Below are 15,242 nucleotides of genomic sequence, written 5' to 3' on the forward strand. Positions count from 1 at the left end.
GCTTAACATCTTCTCTTACCAACGGCAAATACAGAACTTCTGGATTCTTTGGGATCAGCCCACACAGTGCTAAGGTGAGGGAGCGTTTCAGAGAAATCCTGTGAATCCTATAAATCCTATAAATAAACCAACCAGCACAGAGGAAACAGCCATTGAGGCCTCGGTGATTGCTGCTGCAGTGCAAAGGATGGATTAAAAGCCACAGGGGCGGGAGTGTGGGACTGCTTAATCTCAGCTGTCTGTTCTGCAGCAAGAGGGCTCCTGTAGTGGTGGTTATACCGACTCTCAACAGGACTTGTGCGATACAGCTACTTAGTACAAATGCCTCATAGATACTAAAATAGCCTGCTATTTTATTCAGCACTTCTGTATCAGTTGCCCCTTTTGGCAGTCGTGTCCAAGATAAGTATAGCCAAGCAAATGCTGGAGTGAAGCAGTTACACGAGGATAACCGGAGTGCTATTTGTACACCTGGGGAAGCAGAGAATGCTTAAAAGGCAAATGTTTCACCTAAAGTTCTTTCTCGTGACCAGCTGAGGAGGTTGAGGCCAGGCTGAATCCTCACACAGACAGGGAGGACATGGAGCACCTGGAGCCAGTGAAATTGTTCTTTTGAATAGTCTTTTGAATCAGGTTCTCCACTTCCCACAGTCAAGGATGGTGATTTCCAAAGAAGCATCTGCCCATGGAGATGGGGCTTGTATAGGCGATACGAGACTGACATGAAGGAGAGGGAGGTTGAAGAAGCAGAGAAGATGCTGCAGTGTTAATTTGCTTTTCATGGTGGCCATGGGTTCTTTTATTTTCAGAAACTTATCTGAATGCAAGGTGAACAAGGTATCTGGCTTTGCCTTCTGGAGTTCGAGGCTGTCCTCTGAAACAAGCTTGAATGGAGCTCAGGTTCCTGGCTCCCTTTATGCACAGATGGAGCTGCATGTGAGTTTTACTGGAGTGTTGTGTCTTGTGTCCTGTTTTATATGTTTAAAGGCTTTATGTTTATAGCAGCCTGGCATTGTTAAGACACAACGTAATAGTCACTACACAGAATGGTAATAGAGATAACTGCCATTTTGATGGGTAGATCCATTGTCCTCCACCAACACTGGCAATTAGAGGGCCACCTGCTTAGTGCTGAAAACAAACAAAAAAGAACAACTGAAAAATACACATAATTTGGAGATGGCCCTCTAAGAGTTAATTAAAGGAAAAGCAAAACAAGTCCTAGTTTACGATGTCTTTGCCTGGCTCTGATGGGAACTGGGAGAAGCATTTAGACTTGCTCTGTGGAATGCTCAGCTTGTCATTTGTGCTTTCCAGTCCATCAAGGACTAACTGGGACAGGGGGGCTGTTTAAGAAAATTATGTAAAGCTTGATCTCTGTAGGTTTGCTCTGGCTCCCTAAGAGCATCATCACAGTAAGTAAGAGGTTTGCCTGTGGAGATGGACGCGAGGAGCCGTGATTTCCCCAGTAAAACATATGAGGAACACTGCGTGACATTCACTCACCAGACAACCTAAGTACAGGGACCACTTTTCACTCGTTCTCTGGTTCTGGGTTTGCCGTGTGTGGGGCAAACCTATTTGAGTAGAAGGGGCAGCAACCTCGCAGTGAAGAAAAGTCTGTAAAGGCTTTAACGGGGAAGGGATGTGGAAACGCAGCGGTGATTTCTTGTGAAAGCTGTGCCAGAGGGATGGATTACCGCACCTCCTCCCTGTAGGTAGGGGCTCAGCATCCTTTGACTGTGGGAAAGACCTGAGGATGATACCTCATCCTCTGAGCTGGAGAAAGCGGCAGGGAGACCCTGCTTTTCTCCTTTTCTGAAGGGATGGCGGGGCGGCGGAGCGGGGGCTGTAAAGGGGTATTAGGAATATTAAGCGGGGAGGGGAGGAGGAAGAAGAGATGCGGTGGTTGCAAAGGAAGGGGAAATGAGTTCAGCTTTCCCAGCCGGGGAGAAATGTCCCCCCACGCTGGCGAGCCGAGGGGTTGGAGAGGGGGGCGAGGTGGCGGGATGGGGGTCCCGCGGCTGCCGGGGGTGAGGGCGAGGCGGGAGGAGGGGAGGGGGGGGGGCGGTGGCGGCACCGCCCCCGGGGGCTCGGAGTGACGCAGGCTCCCGGAGGGGCCCCCCGCCCGTCTCCGCCCCCGCTCCCCCCTTTAAATAGCGGCGAGCCGAGCCGAGCCGAGCGGAGCGGAGCCGAGCGGAGCGAGCGAGCGAGCGGAGCCGAGCCGAGCGAGCCGAGCCGAGCCGAGCCGAGCCGAGCCGAGCCGAGCCGAGCCGAGCCGAGCCGAGCCGAGCCGAGCATGGGGCCGCTGGCGCTGCTCGGCCCCCTGGGCGCCGCCGCCCTGGCAGGTGAGCGGGGGCGCGAGCGCGGACCGTCGGGCTCCGTCAGCGGCGGGTCCGGCGGAGCCCGCCCTCGCCGTGAGGGAAAGGCGGGTAGAACCCCCCCCCACCACCACCCGGGGGGGGACGGTTTAGCGGGGAGTGGGGTGAGGTTTTGCCTCTGAAAAGAGGTGGGAGCCCCCTCCTTTCCGCCCCCCCCCCGCGCGCTCTCGGAGGGGTGACGCCATCAGCGGGTGCGTGACGTCACGCCCAGCCCGCTCCGCGTCACCCCGCGGTCGCCCCTGCGAGGGGAGGTGAGGTAAGGCCCGGGGTTTGGGGAAAGGGCGCGGGGGGGTCCGCCCGGAGCCGTACCGGCCTCAGCCCTCACGCTGCGCCGGGGCCACCCGCCTCCTGCTCATTTTATTTTTCTCCTCCAGAGCGGTTTCTTTCCACACAGACTCCTCGGTGTCATCTTATTCGAGCGGTGCTGGTAGCTTGTTGCCAGCTGGTTCTCCATACTTGGAGGTGGTTGTGAAGTAGCAGGTCTGTGGCTTTAGCGTAACGGAAAATCTTTTTTGGCATGCGGCGTTAAATATTAAAACCACACTGTGAAATGAGGATTAAACGCACTAGGATGAGGTGATCGCTTGCCTTTACAGCTTTTTATGCGTGCTACATCATTTCTTGCACGAATTGGTGTCATTCTGGGTTGACTATATTGGCTTTAGGTATGTTAGAGGTCTCCACACGGAAACGCTTCTGGGACTTGTACAGAAACTCATATAATGAAGTCGACTACCTTCAAGTGCCTTTATAATAATCACAGGGGAGGGTGGAAGATGGGGGGAGAGACCCCAGCCCAGAGAAGCTCACCAGGCTTATTTCACAGATATCGTGGGGATTTTTTACCACATATTTTTTCCCGTTCACGCCATCAAATCGGTAAGGTATTCTTTATGTCCTTTTTGGCTATTTTGCTTTCAAATGTTAGCCAGAATCTATGAACTAAGGAGTTTGGGGCTGGAAATCAGTGAAACATTAACTTCAAGAACTCTCTAGTGCTCCTTCTGCAAATCAGTGTGCCAGTTTCCATGATCTTTCCTAGGGAGGGTTTTTGCTGGCATTTTGATGAGCAATGGCACTGCATTGAGTCATCGGCTTTAATGAAACAAAGCCATGTGGGGGTTTCATCAGGGACCCACCAAAGGATCCGTCCCAGTCTTGGAGATGTAAGCAAAAGCCACGTGAATTTGTCCTGCATTTCTCATCCTTTTTTTGGTGATCTTCATCAGCTCTTAGCACTTCAGCAAAACCAAATAAACTGATCGTAACTGCCTAGGCAGATTTGGTTTGGGGAGGGGAAACCAACCCAGACCTCTGCTTTGCTTCATGGGTCTGTGATCTGATTTTTCTGCACGGGCAGGGGAAGGGTTTCCATCTCAGTGTGCGCTCTGCCTTGTGTCTGCTGCGAAACCCCACGGTTGTACCGTCTGCTGTGTCCCCACCAGCCTGGTGGGTGGTTGCCCTGCCACCCGCCTGTGTCAGCAGTGCTGGGGCGATGGCTTCACCCCTCCTGCGCGCATGTAGAGAGGAAGGCAGAGGTGTTGGCCAGCTGTTCCCAGCTGGCAGGTGGCCCCGAGGGGGCTCTTGCCACCTGGCATGGGCTGGCGTGGCCAGCACCGGTGTAGCGTGGGGCGTGCTGCCTCCCCATGGGCTTCCTATCTGAGCTCTGGCAGAGCTGCTGCCTCAATATATTTTTTCAGGCTCTGTGATGGATTGGATACTTGTTTCTCCAGGCAGGTTAATATGACAGGTGTCTAATACCATTTGCTTCATCTGACATTGTTATGATAGCCTAATGCTTCCTTTTTTGTGCATGTCAGCTTTTCATTAACCAAGCACTTGCTTAATGGTCATTAATCTATCTGTAAATCAGTTTGGAAAGACAGAAGCTTTAGAATGAGAGGGGCCAAGGCAGTGAGTACAACCTGACTTTATATTCCTGCAGCCCTGACATAGTGCTCAAGAGGTGGCCCAAAGTTGGCATCTCTAATATCAAAAGATGCTCTGAAATGTGTCTGTTCTGTGCTTTATCAGCTGGGTGTAACTCACAGGAGATCTGTCGTGGCAGCATCACTAAAAGAATAAAATCAGATGTTTGCCCTTGTGCGTGTCATCATTTCTCATGGGCTGGAGGACCAGAGGAGCCTTGTCAAGAAGAGGCAATGAAGTGGGTCATCCCCTCTGCTTACATGTAGGTGGTGACTGTGAGCAGCTCTTGCCGTAAGAGCAGCATCTCCACCCCCCCACCCCCCCCCCCCGCCGTGGGGTTGGGAAAGTGTCCTTTAGTGGATAACACATTTTTTTTAGTAGAAGGGACTTTGCTGCCAGCCTCTGTCCCCATGTGTACATCTGTCCTTACCCTCTGTGCTCAGATGGAGGATGCAGGCAGGTTAGGCTGCAGCGGCGTCAGCTCTGTGCGGTGTGGTAGTTACTTGCATATTAGGTTAGTAAATAAAGTAACCTAAAGCCTGGCTCAGTCAGCATTGAACGCAAAAGATGGGGGAGAGGGTTGGCTCTGTATAGCACCATCTCCTCCGCACACCACCTGGCGTTCTGGGGAAGTGATGGGGTAGGGCTGTAGTGCTATTTTAGGGGAATCCCTTCTGTGCTATCCTCATGTGGGTTCCCTTCTCTGCTCGCAGTTGTATACGCAGAGAAGAGGCGGGGGCTGGAGGAGCACATTCCTACACGTGTTTGGGGGAGCAAAAATAAAGGACAGTAGAAATACCAAGAGAGTTATTATTGTACTGTGTTCAGTTATTACACACAGAGTCAGTGCTCCAGGAGATGTCAGCTTCCCCTGCGCACTCAGAAAAGAAGCAAGGTTTTGCTGCTTTCAGTAGTGCAAGGTGACATGCTCCTGTCTGCTCTGCAGGAAACTTCCTTGGGGCAGTGTTAGTTTTCCTGACACTATAGGCAACCGACCCCTTTCATCTCCATCATCTGCTTTGTGTTCATCTGCTACAGAAGGTCTCTCACTGTCCCAACCAAGCAGTATTGCAGAGAGGGTGATAGGTGTATTTAAGATTATCCCGACTTGTGTAAGAACTTCAGAGCTGTACATCTGTGTACTGTGATTTCGTACCATGCGGTAAGTCTTGCTTCTGTGTACTTGGGTGTGGCGGGCAGCCTTGCTTAACTTCACTTCTGCAAATCTCAAGGTGGATGAGAATTGCCATGGTTTATTAATAACGCGCAGCAGCCAAGCTCATTAACCAGCTGGAGACATACTGCAGCAGTGATGGTGAAGTAAAGCAGCATGGAGGTTTCATTTACAACAGCTTATTTCCCAAAGCGAATCACAGAATGGTTTGGGTTGGAAGGGACCTTAAAGCTCATCCAGTTCCAGCCCCCCTGCCCCGGGCAGGGCCCCCTTCCCCCAGCCCAGGGTGCTCCCAGCCCGTCCAACCTGGCCTTGAACCCTTCCAGGGAGGGGGCACCCACAGCTGCTCTGGGCACCCTGGGCCAGCGCCTCACCTCCGGCACAGGGGAGAATTTCTGCCTTAGATCTCATCTAAATTTACCATCTTTCAGTTTAAAGCCATTATCCCTCGTCCCATCCCCACCCCCTGATCCAGAGTCCCCCCCACCTCTCCTGTCCCCCTTTTAAGCCCTGGGAGGCCACTCTCAGGTCCACCCGGAGCCTTCTCTTCTCCAGGCTGAACCCCCCCAACTCTCTCAGCCCGGCCTCCCAGGGGAGCTGCTCCAGCCCCCCCAGCATCTTCGTGGCCTCCTCCAACCCCACTCGAGCAGGTCCGTGTCCTTCCGATGTTGGGGGCCACAGAGCTGGACACAGGACTCGTTTACCTTGGACCAGGTACAGCAGAACTGGTGCAAGGAGGTGTTAATTACCCAACGTGTCCTCAGGACACAGAGAGAGACAGGTTGTGCCGCTTTGTTCCGGAGTAGTGTTTTCCACTGGGATTTGCTTTTTTTTTTTTGCTTATTTCTTGGGGTGATAATGGACCACTCGGTGAATGGAAGTTTTCCTGTCCCTTCTGGTTTTGTCTTTCCCTCCAGGAGCTGCCTCCTATCCAGGCAAGACAGGATTTCTCCAGTAGGGTTGAGACAGTAGTTGCTTAAAAGCCATGAAGAATGGTCTTCTACTGGGGAGTTGGGGGAGGGGGGAGCCCAGAGCCCTTTCAGAAGCCAAAAGGTTCTTTGGGTGCAAACAAGCTCTGCTTGTTTCTTGTCTTCTCTCACCACCAAACAGGTACAACTGCATGAAGACCTGACTTGCAGTAAAGCTCCGATCTTGGAATTTAAGCGTTGCTTCCTACTTTTTGGTGTATATTCTTCTTGTGCGAGAAATGTTAACATGCCTCTTCTCTCACGCTAGGCTGCAACTTTACCTTGCTTTTCCAACCTGAATAAGAAAAGATGTAATGCAAAACGTGTCCGCTTTACTGCCAACCCAAAACTCGAGTAATCTCACCAGACCAATTTGATTGAGGACTCCTGTCAGTGATGCTCGTTGCTAGGATTAATAAGTCTGTAATAACTTGTTTTTCTTCCAGGTGTCAGCGCACTTCCATCAGAAAAGACCATCTTGAAGAAATGGTGAGTAGCTGTATGTCAAAGCAAATTTCAGAAAATATCAGTCTCATGCTTTCCATATTTTGTCTTTAAACTGTCAGGGTAACACTTTGTTTTTCTTAAGGGTAAACTCTTAAGAGATCATCGGTGATGTGGAACTCGAGAGTCCCTTTAGCTGTCAGAAGATACCTGCGTGCATTTTGGTGCATTTGATGAAAATCAAAAACTGGCTTCTTGTGTGGTACTTTTGAAACTCTACATTGTACAGCTGCCCGAAAAATTATCTGAAATATTATTTGATAGTGCATGTTATTGGACTGTAAAAAGTGAGATGACCACTTTGAAGAAAGATTAAATATCTACAATCTATTGTAATGGACTTTCTAGTGCAGTCCTCCCATCTCCTGCTTTGGAAAGAGATTCTTTACCTTGTTTGATTAAATAAATGCCATTAGCTGCTCTCAGCACCTGTAACCTGACAGCAGGTCCTCTCCACTGGTTGAGAGTGTGATCATTTCGATTAGTAAACACCTAGTAGTAACTAAAAAACAGTCAATAGACAAGCAGCTATACTTTGTTGTTTTATTGTCTCCTCCCATCCGGCCTCCCAGATTGTACTCCTGATGATCTGAGTGCTTGCTCACAACCAACAACTTCAACTCTTGACCATCATTCTGCATGAATTTGTACAGAAGAGCTACTTTGGTAGCACTTAGGATTAGAGGAGGTTGCGTGACTTTCCCAAATCAATCCATTTCCTCTGCTTCCAGAAGACGATCCAGTTGAATGTGAAGTGCTAAAAGAGGCAGAGCCTACAGCACACACGCATGAAAAAATGTGGAGCATGTTGTTTAGCAGAGGATATAAAGGCAGGTTTGGTTTATTGGCAAACCAGGCAATACTTCTGGTAACACCTTTGTAGCATCCTCATTTAGACAGATCCTACAGGATGATCCTCATCTTTTGAACGTGTGTTGTGCTGGTTGTTTTTTCTGTAGGGTGCTGTTACCACACGTTTGACTCTCCTTTGTACTGAATAGGGCATTTAATATTTTAAAATGTACAAAAGGAGACTGTTACCTATGCAAACAAAGGGGAGATAAAAAGAGCTAATGACTGTCCTCTTCTTACAGGTATGGGAGCGAGGACCAAAGCACTTGTTGCCCAAATGCACAGAAAGTTGTGGTGGAACTGGGGATTACTCAAAACTTGTAAATATTAGCCTGAATATTGATTCTAAACTAGCTTTCTTCACTAACTGGATCAGAAGTAGGATTTCCATTTTGCCATGAGCATTTTTTTCTCCTATTTTTTTTCTTCTAGGTAACACGGTGCATAGTGGAAGTTCTGTCCAATGCACTATCTAAGCCGAATGCACCACCAATTAATCCCGAATGCAAAGAAATCCTGAAGAAGAGTAAGTACAGCATTATCTGAACTTGTGAAAGGGTTTTGGTAGATGGGTTCTCATTTGCATTCCAGCTGGTGAACTGTTTTTTCAGTCCGTGCGAAACCGGTGCCTCCGAATTTCAGAATTCTGACTTCCTTCTGTTTCATCTGTCTTGCTCGAAGAGCAAACAGCCTGCCCTGGTAACTGTCAGGATTCTCGGCTGACATACGTGGCTCTTCCACTTAACCCACCCAGCGAGCCTGCGAGAAGTAGACAAAGTCTTTAGGTAGCCTGAGAGGTCAGGAAATGCGAGCAGGTTTGGCCCACATGCTGAATGCGCCCCGGAGGGCAGGAACTGGCTTCGGATAACTGCCGCTGAAATCGGCAAGGCTCCCGTGCTTGGTGGCAGCTGAATCCCTGCCCAGCTCAGGAGAGGGAAGCCAGCCCAGAAGTGATTTGAGTTTGCGGTCCCGATTCCAGAGGTCTGGCTACGCGTGCTGAACGCTCCCCTTGGAGCTGAGCTCATTCCCACAGCGCGGTGCTCAGCTGCCTCGACGTCGGGGCGCACGCCTGCTGGCTGGCTTGATGACTGGCTAGGGAAGCGTGGTTCGGCTTGACGCTGTGCCAAACTGCAGAACGCCCATCTTTCTTCCGCCCGGGATGTTTATTTGATTACAGAACAATAAAAAGGCTCTTGAACTTACCTGCCAGCAAGAGGCAATGAAACCCGTCTGTCTCCTGCTTGTTATGGAGGGAATAACGCATGGCCCTGGTACGGTCATCAGATGGGGGTGGGTTTGGGTCTTTGGGAATACATGTATTTGTACCTAACTCAGCCCCGAATTTATAGGAGATGCCGAATGCCATCACTCTTCATGCTTTGTTCGTGACACACGAGTTTTTTTTTCTGAAACTAACAATATTTGCCACGTTTTGAAAAATGAAAGAACACTGGAAGGGGACGTTAAGGACCGTATTTTTGCCATTAGACAGATCTCCTCCAAGAATATCAGACAATAAGAAGCTTTTCAGAAATAATGAGCTATTTTAAATCTGTGCAGCTATTGTCTGAAAACTTTTATGATTTGTGATCTATTTCTGGTGTTACTCAGACAAAAGTGAAGCAGAAATATCTTCACAGAAATATACTGTTACTGATGTGGTCAGTCAGACTTGCATTTAACATTTGGAAATAGCAGAAGGAGCATGATTTGATTAAACATAACTATTGTAAAGTAACAGATTTCTTTCTCTTTTTTTTTCAGTCAGTTTAGAGCATTCAAAATTCAGTAAGAGCCCTAGATATTTTCAAATAGCTTGAAATAAATGGTTTTCTTCTTTATGAATAAGCATATATGATGGGTAAAGCCGACATTGAAAGAACCGAACACAACTCCAGATCCCATTGATTTTTAATGGGAATGAGAGTTAATTTAATTGAATGCTAACAATGTGGTCACAAAGAAGAAAGACAAAGAGGAAAAATTATTCCGGAAGTTTCAGTGTAACTTTTAAAATGCCTAATTAAATTAAAATTAGTTAGTGCTTTTCCAGGCAAGCTTAAAAAATATTAGAAAATGACTGATTTTAAAATTAATCCTGTCCAGATCTTCTTGCTACTCTGGGGAAGCCGGGTGTCTATTTAAACTGAAATAACACTTCAGTGGAGAGTTGGATTATTTCATTATGCTGCTTGTTATTGTAGGTGGTAGAAATGACAGACAGAGAAGTGAAAGCAAACAACTTGAAGTGAGGCATTTGAAAGAGCCAGCAGAGATCGAAAAACATCATACTGGGAGTGCGGAGAAAGAACAGAGTCAGGCAGAAGAGAAATCTAAAAAGTACATGAGAGGAAGTGATGAGGAGAAACTTACTCAGGGGGAAGGAAGAAGCAAGGAAGAGGAGGATGGACACCACACAGCTATTCAAGAAGAGAGACTTCATACAGAAGAAAAGAAACAGTATCAGGAAATTGGAAGAGAGGAGAAGAGCTACCACAGTGAAGAAGAAAGCAAAGAGAGCAAGCGTCACGATGAAGAGGTGGAGCATGCTGCTCTCAACAAGAAGTCCCACTCTGGGGGCACGAGCACAGAGGAATCCCCTGATGGGAATGATCAGCACCCCACGGGCCACTGGCACTCAGAGGAGGGAATACAGAGCCCTTACAAAAGGATTCGTGAGGGTGAAGAGGGAGAGGCAGAGGAAGAAAGACGTGAAAAAACCACCGCGAGTCTAAGGAACGTGACTTCTCCCACCAGCGAGAGCGTGAAGAATCTGAGGAGGGTGAAGAAACAGAAGAGGAAGAGCAACCCTACAAACCCAAACGTTCTCATGGGAAGCACAGGATGGGTGACTCCTCCGAAGAGAAGAGGGGCCGTGGTGGTGAGGAAGAGGAGCTGACTGAGGAGTCAAACAGGGAGGAGGCCCATCTCTGGGACGAAAGGAGCCACCGTCAGAAACATCTCGAAGGGTCTGAGCAGCAGCGTGAGAGGACGGTTACGATGAGGGGCATGGGTCTGAAGAGGCGGAGGACAAGAGGCACACAGACCAGGGAAGCGAGGAGTACAGGGGCAGGGGCAGCAGAGCGAGGAGGGCAGTGAAGAAGAAAACAGGAGGCATCGCCACAGCGAGGAAAGTAACGAAAATGGCGTGATGAGAGGAGACGCCATTCTGAGGGAAGGACGTATCTTGGAGGTGGAAGTGAGGAAGAGCTGGACAGGTATCCCAGCGGTGGCAGCAAGGAGAAGCAGCATCGTGCTGGAGGGAGATACCACTCGTGGGACAGTGACAATGAAGGGTCACAGAAAGCGCACGCTCGAGAGCGCAAAGGGCAGGCCAGAAGGCACGACAGCACTGAGGACAGTGCAGAGCAGCAGCGCTACCCTGGCAACAGCGAGGAGGAGGAGGAGGAGGAGGCGGAAACGAAGCCTCAGAGCAGTGATCAGATGGAAGATGAAAATATGGAGGAGGGAAGATATGCAGAGAGGGAAGAGTACGGAAGCCATCTTGCTGCAGAGAATGAGAAGAGAACCACGGCATCCTACAGCCCTTTCTACCCACTGCTGTGGTGGAAAAGCCGGCACGTTGAGAAGAGGGAGAGCACAGGAGGGCAGGTTCCGGAGGGCAAGGAGGAAGGCAGGCCTACCCTGAATGAGAAGAGCCTTTTCCCTGAATATGATGACTACGACTGGTGGGAGAAAAAGCAAATCCTAAGTGTTCTGAACCGTGGACACACCGAGAAGAGGAATGTTGGCAAAATGAACAGATACGATATGAAGAGGCAATACAACAAGATGGATCAGCTCGCACAACTCCTGAATTACAGGAAGAAATCGGCCGAATTCCCAGAGTTGTACAATTCTGGAGAAGACATGAAAAAACGTCACATAATCAGGAATGACAGAAGGAGCCTGAGCCAGAGGCCACTGACAGAAGAGGAGGTATGTGTACAGGTGTTTCTCTGAAAAGCTGGGGGAAGCTGACTTTACACCTACATTTCTAAATCCAGTCCCAGGGCAGCCGGTAAACTCTGCGTGGAAAAACACAAGATTCACACAGAGAGCCAGATCTTTAGCATTTTTAAAAATCTGCTTCCTTTGAATGAATTCAGTGGTACCTTGTAAAGTAAAGACAACGTGCGTCCTCGTTAGCTTCTGTCTGCTGCAGGATGGGAAGAGAAAGGAGATTTTCTTCCTCTTTGGGCCCTACCTCTCCTCTAGGGTCTTACAGACTAATAACACAAAGACGTGCCTCGCAGCAGGAGTGGAGAGGCAATTAGCAAGCACCACTTGGTCGGTCAGGTTGTTTCAAACGTACGGTTGAAAATTAAGTTGGACATTTGAGTGAAATTCAGCTGGCCGTTACCAGCCGTAACTGTAGAGTAGAACCTGGCTTGCATTTGTAAGCCTGATTCGTGCTTGTAGTTTCCACCTACGTGAATCCTTTTCTTGGTGGACATCCTGTTCTGCTTCCGTGTCCGGGAAAACGGAGTCTGGACGAGGCAGCTGGTTGCTCCTTACGTATGTCACTGTAGCTGTTGCACCGAGCTGGGCTGGGAGCAGCGGAGGCTTAATGCTAATTTATAGAGAGGTTAAACGCCGTTAGGAAGTCATCATAATAAACAAGAATTGGCTGCATAACTTTTTTTCCCCCCTCCTCCAGCATCTGCTAAGGTGGAGGTGGTGTTCTCGCTGCACACTGCTCGCTGTGTGTGTGAGCCAGGACCGCTGTGATCGTAGGGTTGTAGCCTCTCAGGGTCTCCTTCACCTTGGGCAGAAGTGACTGCGCGCGGCAGCGGGAGGTCACTGCTACCTAAACGGTGCTTTGAAGCTAAAAAAGACCAAACTGTAATTAGGGCCCGCTCGCAGCATTTACTTTCCCCAGCCCTAATTGGGTTGAAAGCAGGAAATTGTACAAATCTCCAAAGTGTGTGCTCCTGCCCCCAGCAATCCGCCCAGGGACCAGTCAGTAGCAGGAGACCTCTGCCTCAGGAGCGGTCTTTGCCTCTCATTTTCATGGAACAAAACATTTGCCAACCTTATTTGATGTGTAAAATGCTCTTTATGTTTTCGCAGGAAAAAGAACTGGAAAACCTGGCTGCTATGGATTTGGAGTTGCAGAAAATAGCTGAGAAGTTTAATGACAACAGGAGAGGCTGAAGTTGATCTGCTTTGGCGTTTCAAAGCTAGGTGTAGCCGTACTCCCAATGCCTGTATTTTGTGGTAAATTCACTGCCACTGGATTGTTGTTTGCCCAAAAACAGGAAATTCTACTTACTGTCCACTATAGTGTAGTGATCTAGACAGCTGAAGATGTCTTTAATTTGCTGTTATGCTATTGGGATCTGAATAGCATGAATTTTGTATTATAACCTTTCACGCAAGGCAGATATTTTTAATATGCTTGTGAAAATAATTGTGTTTGTGTTCTTCAGAAATACATTTGCCTGAGTTTGAAATAATAAAAACCGTTGATCTTGGACCAAACTTTCTCCTTGCTTATCTGAGTGACTGGCTTATTGCCAAGTAAGCTGTATCAGGTGGATGGACTGTGGACAAAATGTTCACCTGCGGTTCATCGGTATTTTTTTAAGTTACGAGGAGCCTATCTGTGCCTTTGATTTGGCAGTTAGCAGGAGCCTGGCGTGGTAAGAAGGAATGCCAGTTAGTTTGCTCCGGTAACCCAGAAACACCCTGTGAATGATTTAGTTCTGGAAACGAGTCCTTAAAGAAGCAAAGAGCTTGCAACACCGAATGGACGCTTCATTTGGAAACCACGCGGCGCTTCAGAAGCAGTGCGTTACGCGGTGGATTGGTTTTGCCAATTAATTTAGTCTGAGTAAGTCTCAGTCCCATTGAATTTAATCGCCGAGCGGCCGTTCCTTGCTAAGGTGTTTTGTGCTTACTGCAGGCGGGCAGGCAGGGTGGTGAGCGCCGCTGCGGAGCCTGCGCCGCACCGGCGTGCTGCTCACCTTGCACGAGGAGTTTCTCGGCGGGCGCGGGGCAGGACGGGCTCCGGGTCACAAACCGTACGATGCCCTACGTCAGCGGTGTGTGGGAGGAGCCCCTGGGTAATTTTACCACACTACGAAGCAGTGAAAGGAATGCTCCTGTCATTGGTTTCAACTACTGCCGGTATCTGGGGTTCAGTTGAACTGAACTGAGCCAAACGTGGTTTTTACAGACTGTTTTACTGCTGTGACAGTGTCTTCGGTTACTCGTGTCAACACCACGCAAAGAGGCGCTGTACAAAATTCAGCTGAAGCACGTTACCAGTAAATGTGCAGCATCTGTCATCTCAGCCGAACCCATTTAATCCACAGACGTACTCTCCAGTTAAGGCAGTAAAATATTCGGTGCGCTACTGATCCCCGCACTGTGTGAGCACGTCTGGGGCTCGGGCTGTCGGGAGAACCTCTCAAATGTTTCATCTTGTTCAGTTCAGGTACGCGAAGGTCGAATCCTGGCTCAAAGAAGTTGACAGAATTTTTACTTCAGTAGGACCATGGTTTCGCCAGGCTTCTCCAGCAACAGTGAGGAAAGTGAGAGTGTCCCAGCTGCAGAAATACTTTGCTGCCTTCAAATTCTGAGACTCTCCCTTTTAAAATTTACAATGCCATACAAGAAGTATTGCAGCACAGTACGTTCTTCCCCCAGCCTGCGTGAGGGAAAGCCCATCTGTGAGTCTGTAAATACCTAGAAGCAAAAAGCTTTAGTTGCAGCACAGGAAACTTCCTAAATTGCTCAAAAATGCAAATCAAGTAATAGTATATATATTTTTTGTTGTTGTTTTTTAAAGCTACACTTATGCAAACACACAGTCACGAATCAGCAATGCTTTGCTTAAAACCCTGTCCCCTGAAAGACTTTAAAAAATCAAATAGCATTCAGCAGCTTCCCAGAGCTTTGTGACAGCCCTTTCGGCTGCCGCCCTCCTGCGCGCGGCTCTGCGGGGCTGACGCCACGAGCACCGAGCGCCGAGCTGCTGTTTTGACTGCTCCTGCCTCTGCCATTTTTAGCTACACATTTGCATTACGTCTGTTCCAAGAATTTTTTTTTTTTTTTTTAAATCAGCCCTCCACTACAATTTACATTAATTTGCATTAGTTAAAGGCAAATTGCATGCTTCTGGCATTGAAGCTAGGTGGTACGGCTTACACCGACTATTGGTATGTGACGATGCGTAACCTTGTTCCAAGCAATCAAATGAAGCAGAAATTGGGGTTTTGGCTTCTGAAAAAGCCTTGTCTTGCTTCTGACTCGTGCACCCCAGCGCAATGGTAAAATCTTTTTAGTAAAGCTAAAAGACTTTACTAAAAGACAGGAACGGAAAGCTTGGCAACTAGTTCTTTCTTCTTCTCTGCTATTTTTATCCTGCTTACGGAGTGAAGGCAGGTGGATGTTCTCTCTGTGACCGAAGCGAGGTACGGAGTCTCC

General features: G+C 48.7%; 1 pseudogene; it reads left to right on the plus strand.

The window, feature by feature from the left end:
• The first annotated feature begins 2,235 nt into the window (after positions 1 to 2,235).
• LOC122152427 lies at positions 2,236 to 13,297 on the plus strand (annotated as a pseudogene).
• The last annotated feature ends 1,945 nt before the right edge of the window (positions 13,298 to 15,242 follow it).

This window comes from Tyto alba, unplaced genomic scaffold (assembly GCF_018691265.1).
Source record: "Tyto alba isolate M040663 unplaced genomic scaffold, T.alba_DEE_v4.0 Super-Scaffold_100000100052, whole genome shotgun sequence".
In the NCBI taxonomy this organism is placed as follows: domain Eukaryota; kingdom Metazoa; phylum Chordata; class Aves; order Strigiformes; family Tytonidae; genus Tyto; species Tyto alba.